The sequence below is a fragment of the Cupressus sempervirens genome, chromosome 10 (assembly GCF_028749045.1).
Source record: "Cupressus sempervirens isolate cs-2001-9-10 chromosome 10, ASM2874904v1, whole genome shotgun sequence".
Classification (NCBI taxonomy): domain Eukaryota; kingdom Viridiplantae; phylum Streptophyta; class Pinopsida; order Cupressales; family Cupressaceae; genus Cupressus; species Cupressus sempervirens.
In genome coordinates, this window is record NC_143127.1 from 353,657,038 (window position 1) to 353,669,196 (window position 12,159).

Consider the following 12,159-nt stretch of genomic DNA (forward strand, 5'->3'; position numbering starts at 1 on the left):
GTTTTTCTTGATTTTTAGCCAAAATATTCTTCATGGCAAGCATAAACTTGACTCATGTACATGGGAACTTTTAAAGCAAAGCTTTATTTAGGTCTATTTTTTATTTTGAATTTAAGGGAAAGTGTCTTACTTTGGAAACTGTTATTGAAACTTTAAAGGAATTATAGGCATGGAATCTAGTTTTAAAACACAAGTCATTTGATGACTTGGGACCTAAGTAAAATATTTTGACCAAGAATGAGAAAATATGTAAAAGTTGTCTACTACAACAAATTACCTTCTTGAAACTTTTGTAATCTATTCAATGATGTTAGATTGAAAAGATTAAATTTTTTATTTTCATTCCAAAGGCAAAAAATTACTGGTGGCTCTTCTTTGTTTCATACGAGCATTACTAGTGGATTCTATTTTAAATATTCTTGGGGGATTTCTATCCTTTTTTCCAAGGCAAGATAATTTATCTTTGATAAAATGATACCTAGATGAATAAGAAGTTTGATAGTCACTTTATTTTCAAGTATAGGGAAATTTCCTATCATCACCCCATGGTTATAAGATTCTTCACTTTTGTACTCAGGAAGAGTGCTCACAATATTTGGATTGGAAGTCATCTCACTTACTACAATTCATTATTTTCATAATCTAAAATAATCTAGTTGTCTTCATTTTCATGCCATCAAATTATTAAATTGAAGAGTATTCAAACACATGGACAACTATGAACATAACAATCCAGTTTTTCTTGGTTCTTTTAGGCACCAATATAAATATTTGAGATTACACTGAAATATTTGTGAAGAGGTCTTGTGTTAGTAAAAAAAAAATTCTTAACATTTTTTTAAATGGTATTTTTGTCATGTTGGTATGATTGATAAGTTTTTTATTGATTAAAGTAGTTATTATATTAATTCACATGCCCCTTCCCCCTCTCAGTATGTAGGTTCCTTCTACGTGATGTTTCTCAGTGATGTTTTCTTAACACTATTAGAGTATATAAATTCATTTCCATGATTTAAACTTGGAGTAGTGGATGCAAACTTGATGGTATTCTTAAATTTTAGGAATCTACCACTTGAATACCTATTCCAATACAATAAAAGTATATTGCACACCATATCAAGCATAACATAGACAAAATTTTAATAATTAGTGAATATATATTTGAACTATCCAAGTGATACATCTTCCAACTATTTGGCTCTATCTTAGTGATATTTTTTTATCACCTTGCAATATTTTTATAGACTTTCTCCAACAATGTTGGAATATTTTAAATCTAATTGTCTACTATTAGCTTGTAGGAACATTACCTTGAACTTTAGACTACATGTTATAATTTTGATCCTCATTGTGTTGATTATATAGATCACTTTATCAATTAGATGGTTCTTATTTACTCCAAATGTCTAAATCCTTTTGAGTTATTCCAAATTTTCCCTTCTACATAAGATTATCTTGATCAATGAGATTCAAGACACTATGGGTAAAGAAATTTTTTCTCTCCTAGAGGTAAGAACATTGACACTAATATATTGAATGAAGCTACAAGTATACCACTCTCACCCATCAAAATAAGAATTTCAAACTTGGAACAATTTAGATGAATTGCTATCCATAATTGTTAGACTTATTTTTATCTCTATTGATTGCACAAAAGAAGGTCTTCCTTTTTTATGTGCCATAAACTTATTATAATAAGGGGAAAAGCCACATGTAATGAATTCTCCATTGGCATCATTCACCTCATCCTTATATTGCATATTGAATAAATTTAGAGTATCACTAATCATCCTCCCCTTAGGCTTTACTTCCCTTGAACTATTGATGCAGGGGCATCTGGGGGTCAAGGTTGTTGACCCAGATGTGGATTTTGGTCAAGATTTACTTCAAGGGGTCATAACTTTTGACTCAGATGTGGATTTTGGCTAAAATTTTACAGTTAGTTGCACTAGAAGGATGCTATTTAGATTGTTGATAGAGCTTAGCTCGATAGGTGGCCGTTTTGATATTTTTTCGAGAGCCTAAAATCTCATCTTAACCTCCAAAATTGGCTTTTTGTGTTTTTTCCAATTTTTTTAGAAATTTGTTTTTGTAATAAATCTAAAATCATATCTTTGATTTTATTGATTAGTTGGCAATTCGTCTTGCCTTAGTTGGGGAATTTTCTTGCGAAAAATTAGGATTCTTAGGAAGAGTTTTAAAAATTACTAAATATGGAAAAGTCTATTTTTCCCAAAAAAATACCAAATATGGTAATTTTTGGAATTGTATTAAGTAGGGGTTGGTTTTCATTGTAGTGCCAAAGTAGAGTTACAAAAGTTTTAATAAAGAATTATGGCATTCTGAAACATCTGTCTTGAGTCAATTTTTTAATTATTCTTGCACGAGATTGAGGTTTCATCAACTATAGATTGGAAAAACTTGAAATTTTATTTAATGAAAAGTTTTAGTATTTACATAGTATGATTATTATTTAAAGGCTAAGTCGGCTCAATAGTAGAGCACCTTATTTACAATTAGGAGGATGGTGGTTTGATTAGATTGTGCCCTACTATCACTAAATATATGAGTAAAATAAAATAAAAATATTAAATCAATAAATGAAAGAAAATTGAGAATCATTTTTAGAAGAAAAAAGGGAAGCAATGATATGATCCAAACTTGAAGAAAACTAGAAGCAATCTTGAAAGAAAAATTGGCATTGTCTAGGGAGCAATTCAGGTGGCAAATAAAGAAATAATGATGGAAGTAATTTTAGAAGAAACAAAATATCCAACAATAAAATTCACATTGGAAGCAAGAAAACATGTAAAAATGGAAACGAGTCTAGATGTGATAAGCAAGTTATATTGGAAACAAAACTAAAAGAAAAATTGGAAGCATAAATGAAATTAAAAGTGGAAGCAAAATTAGAAGTAAACCAAGAAGAAAAATTAGAAGTAAACTTGGAAGCAAAACAAGAAGTGAAATAAAAAACCCTGATTAGAAGCAATAAAGGACCCCATAATGGAATCAAAAGTGGAGGAAAAAAAAGGACATCATAATGGAAGCAAAAGTTGATATTAATTTGGTAGCCAAAAAAAGTTAATTTTTATGGAAAACCAAAAGAAAAATAGGAAACAAACTTTTTGACACCAAATCTATTGTAAATGAGGGTGAAAAAATTGGCACATAAAATGACATCAAAGATAGTATACAATGAAAATGTATTAGTTTTTGCCTGTTGTTGGCTGTGTGCTCGGTTTGCAGACAGAGTGTGCTTGGTTTGCAGACAATGTAGGGGTGTGTGTGGGGTTGTGGTGGGGTTTTGGGCTGTTCTTTGGGGTCGAGGCCAGCTGGGGCTAGACGTTGGGAGTGGGGTATTCAGCCTGCGGAAATGTGGGGTGCATAACAGGTTGCTGGTGTTTATATAAAGGGTTTCGGCTTGGAGATAGGGTCTTTGGCTTTGGACATGGGGCAATCGGAGATCCCTGTGTCTCAAATTTTATCCGATGATTTAATAATGGTTGATTCTTCTATTCTAATGCAGGGGGAGGCTAAGAGCCAGACTGAAAATATCCCATTTGGGGTGAATGCTTCATCATCGAAGGGTTCTATCCGTATTAAAAAGATGAATGGGTGTTTGGAGTGATTTGATGATCGACCAGTTTTGGTTATTCAACCAGAGCAGATTTTGGAGGATGTAGAGTACTGGGGCAAGCATGCACTCATTTGTAAGTTTTTGGGTCTCCGACTTTCTCTTCCTGTGTTGGAATCATGGGTGCATCGGATTTGGAACCTGGAAGGAGATTTGGAGATTCTTAAAGCATCCAACACTTATTTTATGGTTATTTTTTCAAATTTGACAAACAGGAACAAGGTTTTCGAAGGGGGGCCATATTTCTTTAACGAGGTTGGGCTTTTTATCAAACCTTGGCACATCAGGTTTAACTCTGCTGAGGAGATCCCGTCTCAGGTCCCTGTATGGGTTCGTCTTCCTCGACTGCCTCTAGAATTTTGGAGAGAGGATATTCTTCATTCAATCTCACTTATGCTTGGGAAGCCGATTGGGTTGGCCACTCAAACCCAAGATCGAAAGGTAATTTCATATGCATGAATTTGTGTAGAGGTTGATCTTAATAATCTGTTGCCTGACTCTATGGAGATTTCCTTGGACTCTACTTCATGGATTCAATAGTTGGACTATGAGACTTTACCCTTTAGATACAGGATATGTTGTGAGTATGGGCACTTGCAATGCAAATGCCCTGGAAATAGATTTTCTCAATCATTGACCTCCACTGTGCCAACCCCTAAGGATGAAAAGGGTAAGAACCCTATGCCAGAAGGTTCTTCTGGGGACAAGGAGGGTTTTATTCCAATTAAGACACATAATAAAGGAAAGGGACAGAAGAGAACTTGGGTAGATAGACAAAGTAATGGCACTTTTAATAGGTTTAATGTTCTGGATAATTTGGTACAGGAGGAGGGCATACCAGTTGAGATGTCCTCGGGGGATGGCTCTTTTCAGGGGCCCTTGATGGTGGAGGTGAGGAATCTAGCCCAGGTTCCTGAAGAGGAACAAGATCAACTAGTTGGTTTGGATGGAGTGGTTTAAGAGATAAGTTGTGATATTCCTGGTGGGTCACATCCCAATGACACCCCAAATATCATAGCTTCTTCCCTTCCTGGTAAGAAAGGGATGCCTAACAGCACAAAAGGCTCTAAAGCTACAATATCTTTAGGCTTACAGCAAAATCCTTTTAAAAAAGGGACCTGGAAGAAGTCAGCTAAGAGTGGAAGGAAGACTGATCAGGAGAAGGTTAAGATGATGGGATAGACTTTAGTAGAGGCAAGCTTTGTGAAGCCCATTGACTCTCACTTCTTGTAATCTTCTAAATGATTATTCTTTCTTGGAATGTGAGGGGGTTGAATAGCATCCCTAGACAAAAGGTTGTTCGTAGACTGATAGACTATCATTCTCCAGATATTATTTTCATTCAGGAAACTAAGCTTACAGTTGAGGAATTGGATAGATGTGGACCAAATTTATGGCCCCATGGTAGTTGGCAAGGAGTGGGTGCTCAAGGAAGCTCGGGTGGACTCTCTTGTCTTTGGAATCCTAAGAAGGTGACTCCTTTGTGGTGGATTTCAAGTAGGTCTTCTATCTCTTTGATGGTTTCTCACTTTGAGATAGGAGAAAGGTGCTTATTCTCCAATATTTATGCTCCGAGTGATTTGGTGGGTAAATCTATTTTGTGGTCACATATTACATTTGTCCAGTCCTTGAATCCTTTCCTTCCATGGATTGTGGTTGGAGATTTTAATGCTGTTACTAATTTAGAGGAAAAGAGAGGAGGGATTGCTCAATTGGGCCCTTCGTCTAGTATGCTTAGAGATAATATTGGTTATTTGAATCTCATTGATGTTAAACCTAGTTTTGGTATATTCAACTAGAATAACAGAAGGAGCGGGACAGAGGCTATTTCAGAAAGGCTTGATAGGTTCTTGGTTTCTTCTTTTTGGCTAGATATTAGATGGTCTACTAGATCAAAAATTCTTGATTGGAGAGGCTCGGATCACTGGCCTATTAAGCTCTCTGTCACTCCTTACAAGACTTCTAAGAATCCTTCTTTCAAGTTTCAGATGATGTGGTTGAGGGATCCCTCTCTGCAAGATCTTATAATAGCCTGGTGGCATGAGGGTAGGCCTCCTCATGGCACTTCCATGTTCACCTTTGAGAAGAGGCTTCAGCATGTGAAGTTCAGGCTTAAACAATGGAATAAACAGTATTTTGGGAACCTTCAAGAATAGTTGAGGAAGGCTCAGGCCAGGCTGGACAGTGTCACTCGCCAGATCAGGGACCAAGGAATGACTCGGAATTTAATGTCTAAAGAATCCTCAGCTCATAGGGAGTTAGAGGAATGGGAGCTTTGGGAGGAAATATTTTGGAAGCAAAAGTCTCAGGTGTACTGGTTGCAGGAGGGAGATAGAAACACTACTTTCTTTCACAACACAGTTAAGGCTCGCAGGTATGGTAATTCTATCACTTCTCTTGTTTCTTCTTTTGGTGATCAACTATTTTCCAAAGAAGCAATTTCTCTAGAGGCCACTAGATACTTTTCTCAACTCTTCTCTAAGGAGGAATTTGGTTCATTGGTGGAGACAAGGACTATTTTAGATTGCATTCCTCATCTGGTGTCTAGCAGTATGAACAGGGATCTGCTAAGGCCTATTGTGCTTGAGGAACCAGAGAAGGTGGTCTTTGTATGAAGAAAGGTAAAGCCCCAGGCCCTGATGGCTTTCCCATTGAATTTTTCCAAGAATTTTGGGAGATTATTAGATTTTATCATCTAGAGGTAGTCCAAGAATCATATCAAAACAAACAAATGCTCAAATCTTTGAATGCTACTTTCCTGGCTCTTATTTCCAAGATTGATGGGGCTAACAGTTTGGATCAGTTCAGACCTATTGCTTTATGTAATGTCACTTACAAAATTATCACCAAATTAATTGTTGAAAGGCTCAAGCCTTTTCTGGCCACTTTGATTTCCAAGGAACAAGGAGGCTTTGTTGGTGGCAGGCAGATTCTTGATGGGGTGGTTATTTCTTCAGAGGCTATTCACTCTATGGCCACGTCTAAAGAAAAGGCTATGTTTATTAAGTTGGATTTATCAAAAGCTTATGACCAGGTTAGTTGGGAGTTCTTGGGTCAGGTTCTCCTCACTTTCAAATTTTAAATGGAATGGGTTGATTGGATTCTCAGTTGTGTGAATTCCCCATCCTTTTCGATTCTTATTAATGGAGAACCCACTGAGCTATTCTCTGCTTCTCGGGGACTTCGACAGGGAGATCCTATCTCTCCATATTTATTTATCATTATGGCAGAGGGCTTGGGAAAATTTATAAAATTTCAAGCAGAGCAGGGACTTGTTCAATGGTGGAAGTGGCATAATAATATTCCAGCATACATGCACCTCCAATTTGTGGATGATACTGGACTGATGGGCTTGGCTACTATTAATGAGTCAAGAAACTTCAGAATGATTTTAGATACTTATTTAAAGGCTTCTGGACAAAAAATTAATGAAGGTAAATCATCTATTTATTTTTTTAATACTCCACAGTCGATCCAGCTCAGGATTGCTAGGATTCTCAAGTTTCAAATTGGTTCTCTTCCTTTGATCTATCTTGGTGTTCCCTTAACTCTAGGGACCCAACTGAAAGAGTATTGGCAAAGTCTATTAGACAAATTCCGTAGCAGGGTGAGTCACTGGACTCACAAGTGGCTTTCTTCGGCTGGGAGAGTTATCCTCCTCAAGATTGTGGTTCAGGCTCTTCCCATTTACAGGTGTCTGGTGCAAACTCCTCCCATTGGAATTATGAAAGAATTTGATGCTTTGTCATGCCAATTCCTTTGGTCAGGCAATCTACTTTCTTCTAAATGGAGCTTAGTCAATTGGGACATTGTTTGTTTGCCTAAGTTTGCTAGAGGTCTAGGCCTAAAATGTATGGCTCTTGGAATCAAGGCTCTTGCTGTTAAGTTATACTGGAGGTGGTGTAAGAACCAGGATCGGGATTGGGCTAAGATTTTGACCCAAAATTATTTTCCAGGAGTGGAATATTAGGATATTTCGAGGCTAGCTCTGGATGGAAAAGGTTCTTTTATTTGGGATACTCTTAAAAGGGGAGCTTCTCTTATCAAGGAAGGCCTTTTCTGGATATGTAATGATGGATCAAGTGTGTTATTTTGGCATGAATCTTGGGATGGCCATCCTCCCATTCTCTCCAGCTACCCCCATCTCCAACCTCTATGTCAGATCTTTTCTGCTGCAGGATGGACCAAGGTTGCTCACTTCAACACTATTAAGTGGTGTGGATTGATGGATGTGGCTGGTTGGAAGGATCCACATGAGTGGCTTCTAGGGGGTTCCTTGGAGATTTGGGTTGAGTTGGCTAATCTTCTCTCTATCAGGCTGTGCAGTTCCTCTAAGGACAAAGACATCCTTGCTTGGGGTCCTTGTCCTAAAGGCAAGTTCAATGTGGCTCAAGGATATGCTGGGTTGGATAATCAATGCCATGGAGTTCATGAAGTTTCCTAGTGGAAGGAGGCTTGGAATAAATTCTCTTGGCCGAAATGTAATTTTTTTCTATGGCTGGTTGTTCAAAAGAAATGTCTTACTTGGGATAATCTTCAAAGAAGAGGGTTTTAGGGTCCTTCTTTCTGTCCCCTCTACATGCTGAATGGAGAGAATGTGCCTCATTTATTTTTCTTATGTCCTCTCTCTAGAGTAATTTGGCATAAGTGGTGGGAGGCGTGGTGTCATGGGTGCATCCATGCTGAATCTCTTATTGAATTTTGGGACAGCCTTGGTAGACCCCCAGTGAAAACTACGTTCCTCCAGGTGGCTTGGAATGTTGGACCTACCTTTATTCTTTGGAATATTTGGCTAGAACATAATCAGAGGATTTTTTGTAACTCCAGTTTGGGAGTCACTAAAATATGGTAGCTAAGTTTAAGCAAACTTCAAGAAACTATCCACGCTAAGTGTGATATGACAGAACCTGTGGATCCTGGTGACTTCAGTATAGTCCAAAACTTGGGTTTGATGGATAAAGGATTGGGATGCACAAACAAAAAGAGACCTCAGTCGCTCAAGAGAAAGGTTTGTAGGGTGGGGAAATGGAGACCTCCAATGATAGATATCCTTAAAATTAACACAGATGGTTCTTCCCGTGGGAATCCTGGACAGGCTGGTGTGGGGGGGATTGGGAGAGATTCAGATGGTAATGTTATTTTCATGTTCTCTATTCACAAAGGAGTTCATTCCAATAACGTGATGGAGGCCTTGGCCATTAAGGTGGATATGGAGTGGGGATGCTCTCTTGGTCAGAGGAAATTGGTGTGTGAGTCAGATTCTCAGATTGTAGTGGATATGATAAATAACCAGAGTGTGGATGATTCTAACTAGCAAATTGCATCTATTGTTCGAGAGATTCTTTACTTGAGTAGCTTTTTGGATTGGATCTCCTTTTGTTATATTCCTAGGGAATGGAATGGAGTGGTTGATGTCTTGGCAAAATAGGCTTTGAGGAAAGGAGCTGGTTGGGATATTTTAGAAAGGGATAATCTTCCTGTTGATTGTATTGGGACTTTTGAGCAATTAGTGGACAAAGACAGAATATAATTATTTTGGGTTTGTGTGTTGGTGGTTTGGGCCTGAGGCCTTTTGTAATTTGGCTTTGATTGAATAAATTTTTACCCCTTTTTCCAAGATAGTATACAATTTAGTACTGAGATATGTGCCAATGAAATTATTCATTTTAGACACAAAAAATGTATTAAGCCCAATTATTATTTAAAGTGCTAATTGCCTATTTTGTTTTAGTGATATGAGACACCTAGGAGATGCACCTATATTAGCACATGGTGTGGGAGAAATTCCACTTTAGATGGTGATAATTTTTCACCAAAATCCACTTTATGTATGAGATTCACCTTTAATGCACATGTCACATTAGAATCTTCCATATGTTACACATACCTTTTTTGGACGTGTGATCCCACCTTGTATAGGTGATAACTTAGCTACACCTTAACATTGTCTATTATTGTCTTTCCTATGTAACTCATCTTATTTTCATATTTTTCCATTATCAATAATATCATTCTTACATCTTAATGAAATTATGTTTCCATTATCTTATGGAAGTTATCTTGGTATTTCATTTGATGCTGGAGGTGTTGTAGAGTCACCTAAAACTCTAATAACTTATGAAATCTATACAACCATACATACCCATATAACATGATTTTATAGTCTACAAGTATATAGTGCAAAGAATATTTTGAGATTATATATGTTATGTGCAACTTAATTAGGTAGTGCATGTTAGAATCTAAAAAGATTGATAACCCAAAAAACTATTGCAAAGAATAGATATCTAAACTATGAATGCAAATGGTACAAAATTAAAATAGCAACATAGAGTTAGTCTCCAAGAGATTAATGAAAATGATAGAAGCAAAATAGCATTAAGAGGATGCAAAAGAAATCTATCACAAATACAAGCTAGGTAGCATGTTTATATAGACTAGGAAGAGGGAGGAGGTGGCAACACTGACCAATGAGGAGTAACCATCTATTAGACTAAAGATAGCAAAGTATCCTCCTAAGATAGCTAATGGATGCTCACATGTAGGAAAGTGACACCTTGCAACCACTTTCTAAATAAGACATGCTTTATTAACCTAAGCAAGATTATTAAAAGTGTAGGAAAAAACTAGCAATATAGGGAAAAATAAATAACCCACTAGGAAATTTAAAAAACTACACTAACACCCCCCCATAAGTAAAGCTTTGGTGGATGTAGAAATGGGTCCCAGCAAGTTAGGCCTGATAAGGTACCCATGTACATAAAATTCTCCCAAAAGAGAGAGAAAAGAGACTCCCCAAAAAAAATTAGGACTCCAAGTGAGAGGAAGAGTCCCCCCCAAAAGATGAAGCATCATGCACCCCCAACAAAGCTCACAAATTTTGTCTGATAGATTTGTTGTGGTTTCACAATGCACGCCCCATTTTTCCTAGAAATGGGGACTCCTTTATTTTTTAGCTTTTCATATCCCTAGTCTAGGTTCCAAGTCATTTCTAGGGTTTTGCCTATTGTCTTTGATCAAATTCGGGTCTCGATTCAAAAACCCAGTCTCCAAAAATCAAGTTTCTGAGGGAAGAAGTCATTTTGCAAAAGAAAAGGTCCACCAGCGCACCTCCCCAAGTTCACTAGTGTGCCAAAATATGGAGAAAGCACTTTCAATAGGTAAGTGCGTAGTAGCGCACTTGTGAAGCTATGCACCCCTGCTCTCTCCCCACTTCATCTTCTTCCCCAAGCTCTCCATTGTGCAACACCACACCTCCTTTGGTGCACATCTCCACCTCGCTTCACTTTTTCTTCCTTTGAGTATCCACAACTGCACATGCATAGCAGACTAGGTGTGGTATTCTGCTTCCTTCCTCCCTGGCCCCTCGCGAAGACCTATACACAAAAAACATAAATTTAAACATCATTTAGGGTGCGCATCAGCCCACCTAATTAGGTGCATTGTTGTGCACCCTTAAATGAATAGACACCTTTTTACGCAAAGCAAATAGGGTGTGCTTTAGTGCACCCCTTGAGGTGTGTTGTTGTGCACCCCATAGTAAAAGGCTTTCCAAGGTTAAAAGGTGTGCCAGGTGCGCCCCTTTTTGCATTCTAGGGGTCAAGCTAGATTCTTAGGTGTTTCTAGGCAAATAGGTTTTTTAGGGTTTTGTTTGTGTCAATTTTAGGGTGTGATTTAATCTTCACCTTTTGGACTAACAGTTGCATCTTTGTGCAGATAAAAAGGCATCCTTAACTTGTCGGGGTCATAACTTTTGACCTAGAGCTTGGAACTCAAAACCGTTTACACTGTTGGAAAGAGGAGCTAGAAATCTAATTTTAGTCCCTAAAATAGTGAGCCTTTGGCTACCCAGTTTTAGGGATCGGTGAAAGTTTCAACTTGATATTTTGATCAAAAGAACTCCTAAAAAGCCATTTAAAAATGCCTAAAAAATCTTGTGAAAATTTTTCAAACATTTGTTCATTTTGGATAGTTTAGATCACCTAGTCTCTCACCAAGAAGGATAGGGTAGTTGGAGAGAAGAAAAGATCAAAGATACAAAAGTTGGGCACATAAACCAAAGTGAGTTTCTCATCTTATGAAATTATTAATGACAAGATTCAACATGGGTGCCTTGAAATTTTAGGATAGAAGAAGCATTGCTAGAACTGGATACCAAGCTCAGGGATTTTGTTGAAACCCATATAGAGGTAGATGACTACAGGCAAAAGGTCAAAGATAAATATAATGCCTTGGATTTACCAGATGGAACAAAGGTCACTAAAATAATAGAGAAATTCAAGGGCAAACATCTAGATATAGCTTTGGTATGAAGGGGGACAAAACCCAGAAGCTGGAATTTCATTTTTGGCACTAAGTAAAATTTTGCATTTTTGGACCTTCGAGGTGCGCAGGTGCACAATTCATGTAGGTGTGCATTTTGAGCAGGTGCACATTTTGAGTAAGTACGCATTTTGAGCAGGTGAACATTTTTAGCAGGTGCACATTTGAGCATGTGTGTATTTTCAGCAAGTGCGCATTTT